The 14449-nt window shown below is 46.1% G+C and overlaps 1 protein-coding gene across 1 annotated transcript in view; it reads left to right on the top strand.

The window, feature by feature from the left end:
* LOC138471815 (keratin, type I cytoskeletal 18-like) overlaps positions 1 to 14449 on the top strand; it is a 91895-nt gene that overhangs the window by 24033 nt on the left and 53413 nt on the right. The gene's annotated exons all lie outside the window — the stretch shown is intronic.

Raw genomic sequence — 14449 nt, 5'->3', positions numbered from 1 at the left:
TCACACGTACGTGTGCTTCTCCCCTATAAACCAGCCTCATCTTCTCATGCAGGCCTAGAAAATAAATGCTGCTTCCGTGTATGCAGCTTTTCCTTCGTGCTTTTTAGGGGCGGGGGGTGTCACCGCTCTCAATACACATTTCCTTTGACCCCCACGGCCATGAACCAGCCCTTCCCCCTGAAGGATGTTCGGACGTTTGTTATCCGGCCTTCCTCTGCCTCACACAGGCAGTGATCGAAGTGAGCGGGAACGGTCGTGAGTGGTGTTCCACTACTTTTATTTTTTTCTGCTTATCATTCCTCTACTTTTTACCACATTCACCCTTCTATACAGAGGATTTGTCCATTCATGTCCCTGTCCAAGTGTAATGTTGTAAGCGGAGTCTTAGTTAATAGTCACTTAGACTACTGCAATGCCCCGGGTGCAACACCTTGTTAAATGTTACACTATGCTTCCGCCTACCCTCTCTCTTGCCGAAACCATAGCTCCACTTCTACCACTGCACACAGGGCCCGATTCATGGAATTATTTGCATGGTTTAAAAGTCACTTTGCAATGCTGAAAAGTGACTTTGCACTGGTGACACAAACCCTGCAGTACAAAATGACTTTGCACAGCACAAATACACTTTGCACAGTTCCATGACTCAGGGTTTGTGCCGGTAGTGCAAAGTCACATCTATCCATCTGCCAGCCACCCCATCTCTCCACCTGTCCATCCCCATCCATGTCGCGCTCCATCCCTTCTTCCCTCTGTCCATTCCTCATGGCATCCCTCCATCCATCCCTCCCGCTGACTCTCCTTCCCTCTGTCCATCTCTCCATCTATCACCCATTCCACCTCCATCCCCTTCTATCGCTCTGTTCTTCCGTCCTTCATGCCATCATCCATTTCTTGCTCCATTTTCCCTCTATCCACATCCTTTTATAACTCCATCCCTCCATCCATCTGTCATCCCGCCTTTCCTTCATCCCCTTCTATCTCTCCCTCCCTCCATCTATCCTTCTATGCTTCTTTCCCTTTCCCCATCCCTCCATAATTCCCTTAATCCTTTCCTCCGTCCCTCCACCTTCTTTCCCTGACTCCGCCTCACTGCCGCCCGCTGCCCATTCCTCCATACTTCCCTCATTCCCTCCATCCCTCTCTCTCAGTATGTCCTACCTCCATCCATTCTTCCATCCTTCCATGCATCCATCCATTCTTCCTTCCATCCTGCCATCCCTCTGTCCTTCCAACCCTCCTTTCCTTCACCCCTCGCTATCTCTCTGCCCCAAATCTATCCGCTCTCCTTCCCTGAGTTTCCCCATCCCTCCATCCTTACCTTCATCCATCCCTTCTACCTGCTTCATTTCATCCCTTCCTCCATCAAACTTCTGCCCTCTAGCCCACCGTCCATCCCTCTATCCATTCTTCTACCCATCTCTCCACCCTTCCCTCCCCATCTCTCCATCCCTCCATCGATCTCACTATCAATCATTCCCCTCATTTCTCCATCCCTCAATGCCCTCCACACATCCATCATCCATCTCTCCTTTCCACCTCCATCCTTCTGTCAATTTTTCCCTCACTCCCACCCTCAATCCATCCTTCCCTGCCTTCATCTTTTCATGTATACCACCATCCAGCATCTTTCCATCCCTCCCTCCATCCATTCTCCATCCCTCCCTCCAACCATCTCACCCACTCTTCCTTCTCTCGCCTCGCAGAGCCCGTTACTGCCGTGGGGCTATGCATTAAGTCCTGGTGAGAACAAGCACAAGCTCAGGCATTAAGTCCTGGTGTGAACAATTCCAAGCTCAGGAGGATCTTGCGTGGCAATGTTGCTGAAATACACTCACGGGTTAGAAGAAAGGACCCGTTAGCATGATACAATGTATCAGCCATCTTGGTTGCAACGGCAGCCGCAGTAACAGCCTGCAGGGCTGTTCGCTGTTACTCCACACAACTCTTCTTCATCTCAGTGGTCAGGAGCAGGAACTTTACCAGAGGTGTGCTTAGAGGTCAAGAAATTCTACAGCAGCGACAATTGCAGTAAGTGGTAGGATCTTTAGTGGCAGAGACATTCGTAGTGAGTAATAAGTAAGCAAGAGGACAGAAACATACCATGACTGAGGCATACTGTGGAAATGTCAGTCACAGTACTCCCTCCCAAAGCCTTTTTGCCTAAACCCTGCACGCCGGTTACGCCGTGGAGTGAATGGAAGCAGTATTAGGGCAACTACCTGGGTGCAGTTGAATACAAAGGAATGTCACCCATGAAGAAGATGTTGTTGCTTCACTCTCTTGGGAAAGAGGGTCAGAAAAAGTGCAGAGAGTTACCGCCCCTGACTGATGCTCAAGGGGTGGGTCACATAGATGTATACAAAGAATCTCTTCTCCAGTTGGACACCCACTGTGCACCCAAGATGAACGTAGCGATCAATCCTTACAACTTTTATACTCGGAAGCAGGAGGACAATGAATTGGTGGAAGAGTATGGGCCTCATTAGGACCCTGGCGGAGAGGGTGTTACGCCAGCGTAGTGCATGGCGTACCTCTCCGCCATACTACGAGTTCCCGTAGCGCCATGGCGGCCTTTTCCGCCTGGTTTTACCAGGCGGAGAAAACCATGGCGCTACGGGACCTCGTTGTTAATTACGCCACCGTATTTTACGGTGGCGTAATTAACTCCTTCCCCACTCCCATTATACCCTATGGGGCAAAAATGGGAATGGGGAAGGGCAGAATGGGGATTGGGGATTTACCGCTCCGCCGAGGTCGGAATGGGGCGGTAAATCCGCCAACCCCCATGGCGCTATCGGCGGCTTTCCGCCATGCTTCGCGGTGCATTTAGCACCGCGAAGTCCGCCTGGGTCCTAATGAGGCCCTATGTCAGCACCTTGAGATGTTGTAAGAGGATTCAATTCAACACTACAGCTAAGTCAATGCCTAGTCTGGGATACTGAATGGAAACCCTTATTGATATATCTTTATGTCCAGTTCATGAGTTCTGGATGACAACCCCTATATAACACCCCTCTCTTGGAATCCCCCTGACCCCACTGAGCCAAGAAGTAGTTCTGTTTTGCAAGTTTAAAAGGTTTATTTGAGAATTTAAACAATATATATATATCACACTTATAATAAATTAATATCTGATAGTACACTTAATCTGAGCAGTAATCTATAATGGATAGTCTGGCACTAGCACACTTCTTTATAATCAATGATGAGTGGGTATAGGATGGATAAGATAGCAACAATACTTTTATGGTTTCAAATAGATGCAATGTGGAATGAAAATACAGTACAGAAAATAACTTGATAGGATTTCAGCAAAAGACAATGTAATCACTTTCTTGGACAATTCACCCCCCCCCCCTTTATGCAATGTAAGGAGATGAAGAGGAGAGCACTCAGTTCTTAGGAATGCAATCAAATAGAATTCAGTCCAATTCCCCCCCAGCAGCTTATACAACAGATAGGAGTTTTGAAACACAGGCAAAAGCAGCTATCTTTTTACAAGTAAAGAAATCGGGCCAAATCGCAAATCACGGCAAAATTCGCGAGTGTGTGAATCGTGATTACGGCAAAAGTATAAGGATTAGCAAGTAGGTTCTAAGCTTGTTGAAAAGCTGAGATTCAAAGCTTTCAGAGGAAAGTTAAACCAAGTTCCTAGACCAAACGGGTACAGAGATACGGACGATTAAATAAAGGTAGTTTTTCGGATTTAAAGTAAACTCAAAATGACAGGTGACAGCTTTGCAGCTGCAGAATTGACAAATGACAGTGGTGCAGCTTTACAAAATAACAAGTGACAACTTCTAGGAGGCAGTTCTGGTTAGATTAAAATAGTTTGGATTAGATTATTTTAATTAAGAGATTGGTTCTGCACAGTTCTGCTAGGTACTCACAATATATTTTTGAAATAGGCCTTGCCACGGATCTGGTCAGGTTTTGGACTGGACTCCGGTTCTGGTCTCGGCACTTCACAGTGATCTGGGTCAGCTCTCTGGTTCTGCTAACAGCGGTCTGGGTCACTCTGGATCTCTGGCCTCTGGTTCTGGATACTCCTCTGCTTTCTCTGGGTACAGCACTGCTTCTGGATCTTTCTGGCGCAGGGTTTCGGGCCAGAATCAACAGCTCAGCCCAGCTGTGAATAGTCTGCAAATGATTTTGGCCTACTGACAAATACTTTCCCTTGCAGTGGGCCTTCTTGGTTCAAAGTTCTGTAGTCTCTGTTTAGCTTGGAAGTCTAAGTGTAGGATCTCTGGATGTTAAGTCGTCGGTCAGCATGCTCCGCAGCAAATGGAATTGAATGTCTCTACCTGTCCCAGCAGTCTCTTTTTATGTGTTTTGAAAGTGGGTGTGTGCCTGGGCCTAGCTAAGCCTGCCCCTCTCTACCTGTCATTGGCCCAATTCTCCCTTCTCCCATGATTGGGGGAAGGAAATGTGAGTCAGAGTGATGCTGTAGGTTTTATGGGTCAGAGGATCCTCCCCTGGTCAGTTTGCCCACAAATCTATATTTGATTCAAATACATATTGCACAGATACACAGTTGTTTAAAATTTCATGCACCCATCACATATCACATGAGGTATACTCTGTTCAAACTCTGCTCTTCCTGGGGACTTGCATTCAGAAATGGCAACATTTTGCACTTTTTAACTGGTTTTGCAATATCGGACACTTACCCAAAATTACACACATGTGCGCAAGGAGTATGGACATTAATTGATGAAGTGTCAGATTTTTAACATGCAGACATTTGGAGTGAAACCCCATTTTCCCCTAGCAACCCCCCAGATCATCCCACCGGGTCCTAAAACCTCTTAAAATGTGGGCAGAAAAATCACAAGAATTATGGTATCATTTAGCTAATTTTGACAAGTCCGCACCATGAGTTATACATCTTTCTTAAAATCATATTCTGGCCAACAGGGGTGTGTCTTCCCAGGTCACATGGTGGAGAAACCAGTCTATCCACCTTCTTTAAGGTCAGCCTGTCCTCAGAGGGGCTGCCCCTCCCCGTTTCTGCCAAGAGGAAGCCACTTTACGACCTCCCCTATAAACCATCTGCCTGAGTCAAGGAATGGCTTTGTTCAAAAGGAAGCCATTTACGACCACCCTAATAAACCATCTGCCTGGGCCCAGGACAGGCCTTTGTTCAACTCCCTGTAGCTGCTCCACCCCTAATCTAATCAGAGAGGTGACAACTCCTTTTGGCAAGGGGAAGAGTGGCTGAGCAGGTTTTAACTCCTGTGGGGGTAGATGTCAGGCAGAATTCAGTTTCATTAAGCCAGGTTTCAGATAAAATGTCACTTTTTGTCCCCCATTTTAAATCACTTACGATTTTTACATACACATTAAATAATTACTTCCTTCAAGTCATTTCAGAATATAGTTTTACATTGTATCCACCTCTTAGCAAGTCTTTCCTTGGTCTGGTTTTGTTTCATTTATTCAGTTTTACACACAAGTCTGGTGGTTTTAAAACGCCGGCTTTCTGATAGTGGTGAGTACTGGTAATGCAACCATTTTTGGGATTTAAGAAAATGAATTCTCCACAGTTCTAGGTTGCTTTTGGCAATCAGCATTGCCATTCCCAATGGTTTCAGGCTACTGTGTGGGTAGCCCAATGGTGGTTTTAGGCAGTGCCCTCCTGTGCTCACAACCTAGGCAAAAATGGGTGGCAGCCTATTCTTCATGCATTTCCCTGTGCATTTTCTGGGAAGTTCTGGCCATCATGATGTTTTCCATGCCAGTACTGCACAGTTTTCCTATTCTGGCGTACATGTGGGCTTTTTGGCCATCTTGGATTTTCTAAGCCCACAGCACCAAATGTTGCAGCATGATAGCTCAAACGTGGGTCAGGACACCCAACAATGTCTGGCAAACTCATGTGAATTCACAGGGTCCAATTCATGGATTTTTTTTGCCAACACAAGCCTTGCTTCATGGAAGTTAATTTCGTACTGCAAAAATGACTTTGCACTGAATAAATACACTTTGCACAGTTCCATGAATCAGGCTTTGCGTCAGTGGTGCAAAGTCACTTTTCAGCAGTGCAAAGTCACTTTGAACAGTGCAAATATTCCATGAATCGGGCTCACAGTTAGGATGGGGATGGATGTGCTTATTAAAGATCAGATCATCATACACACAAGCAATCCGATCGTTCAAGAGATGTTATGGATGTGTGGGAATCCCACCCTCGAAGAAGCCATAGCGATCGCAAAGAAGGTGGAGCACATGCAATTGTGCTCCCAGACAATATGAGAGAAGAAGAATAACGTGGCCAACCACTGTTCAAAAGACCCAAATAAGGAACAGACTCAAGTGAATCTGATGACCAAGAAAAGTAAGAAGGGAGGTCTGAAGAGGGATGAACCGCAGAAGGACTCGATGCCTCAGTGATAGGAAAAGCGTTGTGGCAAACCCACAGGTAGAGAGAGGAAAGTGCTACAGGTGTGGTTGTACAAGTCATTTTGCCAGCTCTAAGCTCTGCCCAGCCATCAACCAACATTGTTTGAACTGTGCGCTCAATGGTCATTTTGCAGCCATGTGCCGTAGCAAAAAGAAGGTATTGTATGTCGAAGAAGGAGAAGAGAAATGGAGCTTGGATGATGAGGCGACGTGGTAGTGCAAAAAAGTGCAGAAGACTACTCTCGATTGAAGTGCCTCAGCTGCAAGTCAGGGTTGAAGTTTTCCAATAAAAGTGATGGTGGACAGTTGTTCACGATATCCGATTTTAGCTGAGAGCAGGTAGAGGAAACTACAGGAAGCAGGATTGAATGTCTCTCTCAAGCATTCCAACGTAAAGGGCCCTGCAGGATATGAAGGCTCAAGGATTGCAATTATTTGAATGTTTCAAGGTGTTGTCGAATACAAACGAAGGTTAGCGGTAATCAGCATTTATGTGGCAAAGAAAGGGGTGGACATTCTGGGATAGAGGGATCAAGTGGCTCTAGGGATTAGACTGGCTCCCAGGAGCACTGAACCACTTTTATTTATGCATGGAAACACCACTGACAAATAGCGATTCCCTGAGGTATTCACTAACGAGGTGGGGTGTCCATGTGGATTCGCAAAGAGGATCATAGTGAAGCCTGAATCTAAGCCTGTGAGTCACAAACCACGATACATCCCAATGTCAATTATGGGTGAAGTGGAGTCTGAACAGGAGAGGCTTCTTCAGAAGGGGTATAATTAAGAGAGTCAAAGCTGCTGAATGGGTCAGCTCCATACTAGTAGGGCATAAGAAGATTGGCAACATTAGGACGTGTGTTGATCTCAGGGAGGTTAATAAGAACATTGTGGTGTATAATGCCCTTTGCCCATGATAACAGACATGCTAAACAGCGTCAGAGATGTGGCAACGTATACAAGTTTGGATCTGTCAGCGGCATATCATCAGATACCACTCGCAGAGGATTGCCAGTTGCTGACCACGTTCATCACGCCTTTTGGTCTTTTTGCTTTCGTCGGGTGCCATTTGGCTTAGCCCCGGCTGTAGCAGTATTTCAACTTGTTTTGCTGGTATTATCATATGTGCATTGCTCTCATGTTATTCCATTGTTATTTCATTGCTTATTATCTCTGGTTAATTCTATATGTGTTCTTATCCTTGTTCTTCTCACTGTTCTACCTTTCCCCTCCTTTCGTTTCCCTGTTTTCTTTTGAGGGAAGGGTGTGTGCAGTGGCTTGCTCGTGCTGTGCGAGCCTTTCCCTGTGGATTCCATTTTAGAATAAGAACCCGGGTTGGGGGTGGGCAGTTGGAGCTTGGAGAGAGAGCTGGTGATACACATTGTATGGGCTCTGTAGCTGTGGGGTATTTCCCAATAAAGACCTACCTGTTCATTGGCTTCCATCTGGATTATTTCAGTTTCTTTGATAAATTCTATTATGTGTACTCCAATGATAAGTTTCTTTCCCTTTTGACCACTTAACTGCTAAGATCGAGTATGTTCATCCTGGATTCCCATAAAGAATCACTGTTGGCTTTTCCCACTTACACTGTTGTGTTTACTTTTTGTTTCTGAGGATTCCAAACAGTGATACTTTGTTACCCTCCTTTCATCTGTCACGTTAAGTGTATTAGATTGTATCCCATGCTTAGTGTCCAAGAACAAATCTCTATCTCTATATAAAGCAGAATATCTGTTAGTTTGTTTCTTATACAATTCCACACCGTTCCACCAATCTGCACCAAATGTTGCATAGTTACCTGTTAGGACCCTCTGGACATTACTGGCAACATTACATTTGGACGCCCCAACCCTTTCCCTGAATTTCAGCCCCTTCACACATGAGACGGTTGCCTGAAATTGGCGAAATATTAATGTGGTCGTAGAAGGACTGGACAAGGCTCATTTTAAGCATCTCGACGTGAGGAAAACAACTCGAAGTTCACTAACCTCAAAAACCATGTTTCAAGGGATGGGTCCCACTGTTTTCAAGATATTTGCACCGCACTGCACTGCGCCAGGGAGAGTTGACAGGTGGGGAGAGCGTACAGAAGGTACCATTATGCTGCAGCATGCCAACTCTTGCCTCCCCTCCACGTCTGCTCCAGGGTATGTCCGTTCCCGTTGCAGTTTACTTCAGAGTGCAAAGCACATCAAGCGATAAGTGACTCGGAACAGCAACCTACAGGATCACTGATTTTCAACAATTGATGAGAGTGTTATCATGTTTGTTTACAGAACCAATGTGGAATAAAGGGTACATTTGGCTAGTGTATATATATGTGTATGCTATTTTTAGAAAACATTTAAATCTCTCCATGGCTGCCCCAATTTTCAAAAATCTTTCAATCTGCACAAATTCATGACAAGGTTAGGTCTATGTCAAAAATCTGAGCAGACAAAGCTATGTATCTCATATCGGTTTGGCTGAATCAGTGGCATGCCCAATTAGCTGCGGTTTTGTGGATAACATTTTTTTCATTTCCTATGCAAAATATAATGCAACCTTATTTATAGGGTCACCATAATACCAATAACGCAAATTTATATTTCAGCTAGTATTACAGTGTTTGCCATTTCAAATGTGGTGGTGGCCTTTACTTCCACCTGCTGGTGCGTTGATATTCTGCTGCCATAATCCCAAAATGATCCCATAATTAGTTCTGTGTTGCAGTGGGCCCTGTCTACCTTTGTCGTGACACCATAGAGGCTGATGACAATGGTTTTACATGCCATGGGGGAGGGAAGGGGGGGATACCATGCTCACCGTCTAAGAGACCCGAACCACCTCTCACAAATGAGGCCCAAGACGACCAAAGCCCATCTGTGGTTACTTGCTGTCTCGGGCAGAGTGGATGTGGCCAAGCAGGCCCCGCTCGGTGGCTGCCAGATGCCAGTCTCAGGCTAGTGTGTGATGGGTTCCTGTGTTTTTATACTGTCTCTAGGGAGTGAATCGGGACCATTTTAAATTCCCCATGAACTGTTGTCTTATACGTACATTTACTAAGATAATAAACCAGATTCATAAAAGTAATAGAATCACGTGTGTGCATTTGATTTGTGGGTTTATAAATGAATCCCTTATGCAATGGGCAGCTAGGTGAAATGGGGTTAAGAGGACCTGGGACACGGGATGGATAGGATGCTCTATTATAACAAGGCTACAGAAAACCCTAGTAGTCGTTTTTAAGAACATACTACTGTCAGCTGGGAAAGCACACCTAAATGTCCAGGAATGGACCAAAAATGAATGAAGTCAATAAGATAAGTGGTTTGTTACTTAATTACATTGTGATCTGGTTGTGAGTGATTGCAAATCATTGCATTTGCTGTAACTTAGTGCTTTAGTTTACATTGGTCCCAGAGGGACTGAAAATAACCAATGTCTCCTCCTCCACTAACTGGCCAAAAGATGGCAATAGCTGCAAATTCTGTCAGTTCCTGGGTTTATCATGGCAGTGCCTGGTAAATGCCTATTCAACAGCCAAAACTGTCGGCTTTGCCAGTGCTTGTATTATAATTGTAAGTTAGTGCAAGGAACAGATGCAAGAACACACATACTGGTTGTAAACCAAGTGGCAGAAAGTACACTTAGTTAAGGCAGTTTTTATTACATCAGGAGCTGAAACCCTTTCTAGACATTGGGCCTCATTACACGGTAGGCGGTGAGCCATGGTGCTATTAGCGCCATGGCTCATGCCGGTAAAATACCGGCACCGCCTTGGCGGAAAGGGGATTTACCGCCCCATTCCAAGGTTGGAGGGGCGGTAAATCCCCTTTCCGCCATTGCCCTTCCCCATTCCCATTTCTGCCCCATAGGGCTCTATGGAAATGGGGAAGGCGCTAATTACGCCACCGCAATTTTGCGGTGCCGTAATTAGCTCCGAGGTCCCTTAGCGGGTTGGATTTTAACGCCTGCAAGAAGCAGGCGTTAAATCCTCCAACCCGCAAAGGGACCTCGTAGTACGGCGGTAAGGGTTAACGGTCACCGTTGCCATTAACGGTGACCGTTAACCCTTACCGCCGTCCGTGTAATGAGGCCCATTATCTTGTCCACCCAGACAGCCTGCTGCTCTAAGAGGCCACGTGAATTGCAAATGCGTGCTCAGAATTGCTGCAACATAATATAGCATTCTTTTCCAGTGTTCCTTGAGTTCCTTTTATTTTCAACCAAATAATGTAGGTGATTCAAGCCTTGTAGACATCCATAACGTAGGTAATCCTTAGACTTTATCTGTGTATCTACATTCTGGTCACACTTCGATTAAATAACTCTCGGAAGCCAAACTTCAGTAAATCTGTTGAACATACAGGATGGGTGATTTGTGCAGTGTCTGCTGTATAATCAAATCAACACTGGCATGGGTAATAGGTTTTGGTTATAATATGTCAAGTGCAGCCTTTAATGCCCCCCATAATGGCATAACGTGACTGGCATAGTCACCATTTGGAAAGGTAAAGCCTACATCTGCAGCTACTGCCGTTATGTGCCAGCTGCAACCTTAAATGCTCCAATATCTGGCAAATAACACTTCCATGTAGCTATATTAAAAAATGTGTAGTTGTGCAGGGAACCCTTGAGTAAACTGTGAGTCACGCAGGAGCCATTTGCTCAGGAATCGTACTGTTGCATGTTTGCCTGAGAGTAACTTAAGTACAACCTATGAAGAAACCCACGTGTTTCTTAAATCAATATGTTACCCTCAGTCACCCAGAGGAAGAAACACATCTCCTTCTCTCTTACCGACCTGCCAATTGTGTGCAGTCCTACTCTTGCTGTTATCGATTGCTGTATGTTTATGATATGATATGATATAATATGATTGTTTATTTATATAGCGCCTATACACAATGTGTTTGAAAGCGCTTCAATGCAAGGGAGGGAACAAGGGGAAAATACAACCACATTCTTACGCCATGAACAGTAAGGATGTGAAATTAACTATCGTACTCAGCATGACGACATTTCAGATAGTGCAAGAGCTAAGACATAGATAAGGAAGGGAGGGGGAGAGTGGGAAGGAAATGGAAACAGACAGGCGACTACCGTACTAGGCCTGACGACATTTCTGGTAGAGCCGGAGAAAAATAAAAGGTGAGGGAGAGGGGTGCAGAAAGGGAGGGGAGGAACAAAACAAGCGACTATCATACTAGGCCTGACGACATTTCAGATAGTGCTGGAGGGGTGGTGGGGAGGAAAAAAAACAGTAATGGGAGGGTGGAGGAAACAGATGAGGTTGCTATCATATTAGGTCCAGGGACAATTCTGATAGAGTAAGTGCATAGAAGAAAGTAAGGGGAGGAGATAGGAAAAGGGAGAAGGGAAAGGAGGAGAGAAAAGAGGGTAAGCAGTCAAAAAGAGTGGAGAAACAAGAGTGGTGAGTGAATACAATTGCAGAAGTCAGTAGTAACACATGATGTTGCAAGCCAGGATACAAGATGAAGAAGGGAACAGCATGATTCAGGGCCACCATGAGTACAAGATGCAAAGGAAGTCCAGCATGAGAGTTGAGAAAGAGTGACGCACCATTAATGAAGTCCATAAAAGTCAAATCCAGCATTGGCCACAAGACCGTGCTGGTGAAGGAAGGCACCAGGTGGGCGGGGCTTGCTAAGTGGTGAAAAAAAGCAGCAGGCAGGAAGGTACCAGGTGGGCGGGGCTTAGGCCAGGTGACCTAGATCCACTTGCACCTGCTCCCCATCTGCAAAGGAAAATAAGCTGAAGGGCTCCTTAAGTAGGGAAACAGAGCGGCAAGCAGGAAGGCACCAGATGGGTGGGGCTTGCTAAGTGGTGAAAAAGAGCGGCAGGCAGGAAGGCACCAGGTGGGCAGGGCTTAGGCCAGGTGACCTAGATCTACTTGCACCTGCTCCCCATCTGCAAAGGAAAAGAAGCTGGAGGGCTCCTTAAGTAGGGAAACAGAGCGGCAAACAGGAAGGCACCAGGTGGGCGGGGCTTGCCAAGTGGTGGAAAAGAGCGGCAAGCAGGAAGGCACCAGGTGGGCGGGGCTTGCTAAGTGGTGAAAAAGAGCGGCAAGCAGGAAGGCACCAGTTGGGCGGGGCTTGCTAAGTGGTGAAAAAGAGCAGCAGGCAGGAAGGCACCAGGTGGGCGGGGCTTAGGCCAGGTGACCTAAATCCACTTGCACCTGCTCCCCATCTGCAAAGGAAAAGAGGCTGGAGGGCTCCTTAGGTAGGGAAACAGAGCGGCATGCAGGAAGACACCAGGTGGGCGGGGCTTGCTAAGTGGTGAAAGAGAGCGGGAAGCAGGAAGACACCAGGTGGGCGGGGCTTGCTAAGTGGTGAAAAAGAGCAGGAAGCAGGAAGCACGAAGGCACCAGTTGGGCGGGGCTTGCTAAGTGGTGAAAAAGAGCGGCAGGCAGGAAGGCACCAGGTGGGCAGGGCTTAGGCCAGGTGACCTAGATCCACGTGCACCTGCTCCCCATCTGCAAAGGAAAAGAAGCTGGAGGGCTCCTTAAGTATGCTGTCACAGATCCCCCAGGCAGCAGCAGGCTGCCACTACATATAATGAGGAGTAAGGGAAAGAGGCCAGTAAGAAGGGCGAATAAGAGTAGCAAGGAGGGTGGCAACGATGAGCCTTTGCAGAGCACCACCGGCAGATACAAAGACTGGTAGAGGGAGGGTGGTTTGGTTCACAGAGTGGGGAACAAATCGCCACTGAAAATTTCTTCACAGCAGTCAGATGTACAAAAACCCACGTATGAGAAGCCTGATCCAGTAGAAAGCATTTTCAAATTGTCAAGTGGACATCCTGTCTTCTGGCGGAACAACACAGAATCTAATCATTGCAAGTGTGGGATATTGCATGTCACAAATGTATTACATACAGTTGTGACACATATAGTTACCCAGCAAATATGCCATAAATATTCAATTCATAGAATACAATCACCACTAGCACTTCCTTTAGAGTACTTCTGAAAATGTTCTTAAACCATATTTCAGGAACGGGTAGACTTCCATCAAATGACCTGCTCAAGGGTGGGTTGGGCCTGTGCGGAGCTCACAATAGGGGGTGGAACATGCAGGAAGAGGAAGAACAAGGCAAATCGTGGGCATATTGTGGGGCAGCCCCTACGAGTCAATTGCACGGCCACAACTGCACTGAATCAATTGTATTCATGGATGTGACCGCGCAACCTCACATCGGGGAAATCACCATGCAAACGTTGCGAGCCAACCGCCACCTGAAGGCAGGTCTAAAGACCCATGCGAGAGGGGATTCACTGCGCAAAGGTAAAATCAACACTTGGATTTAGGGGTGCGTGCACACCGTCGGGGTTCCGATCGAGGTTAGGGGTGCACGGAAGCAGTGTAGCGGGGTCCAGACACGGTTTACAGGGGTTTGCATGCATATTTATCGGGAAATTACTAATTTCTGATAAATGGTAGACATGTTGAGGGGGTGCTTGGAATAGTTACGGGGACCCTATGCAGTGTCGCCGGGGTGCTGTCTTGCTTGTAGGGTATTGCATCCAGTATTGCCGGGGTGCATTAAGGTCTGTATATGTGGCTGGAATTGCTATGTGTGGGGGCTTGTCGTGGGTGTTCCGGCCACTACTTGCGCATAGGTTTACTTTGCGGGGAAAAAAGTCTATGAATATGCAGAGCGTGCATAAAATCTTATGAGCGCAGGGGTGCTTAAAGTAATTTTGAGCGCACAGGCTTTGCGGGATCAATGCTCATTTTTGTGTGGTGATGTCCTTGGTGAGTTGATGCATCCATATTACTTCTCTCATGATATCTAAGTAAGTGAACTCTAAAACAAGCTGACCAAGTGACATTGATTTAAAAGGGTAACATATATTGTCAAATAAACACATCTTGTTTATGAATTGCTTTCCTTTTTGTTCATTCACCTTTCCCATGAAAAAGTAATTTACATGAATACAACTATCACAATTGTGCTAAACAAAATTCAAACCTATTAGAAACATATTTCACGTTCCTTTTCCCATGTTGCACAACAATGTAACTGATCAAACCTG

Source organism: Ambystoma mexicanum, chromosome 8 (assembly GCF_040938575.1).
Source record: "Ambystoma mexicanum isolate Mex_15411 chromosome 8, UKY_AmexF1_1, whole genome shotgun sequence".
Taxonomy (NCBI): Eukaryota; Metazoa; Chordata; class Amphibia; order Caudata; family Ambystomatidae; genus Ambystoma; species Ambystoma mexicanum.
The sequence above is the reverse complement of the archived record's forward strand: the minus strand, read 5'-3'. Positions and strand labels throughout refer to the sequence as shown.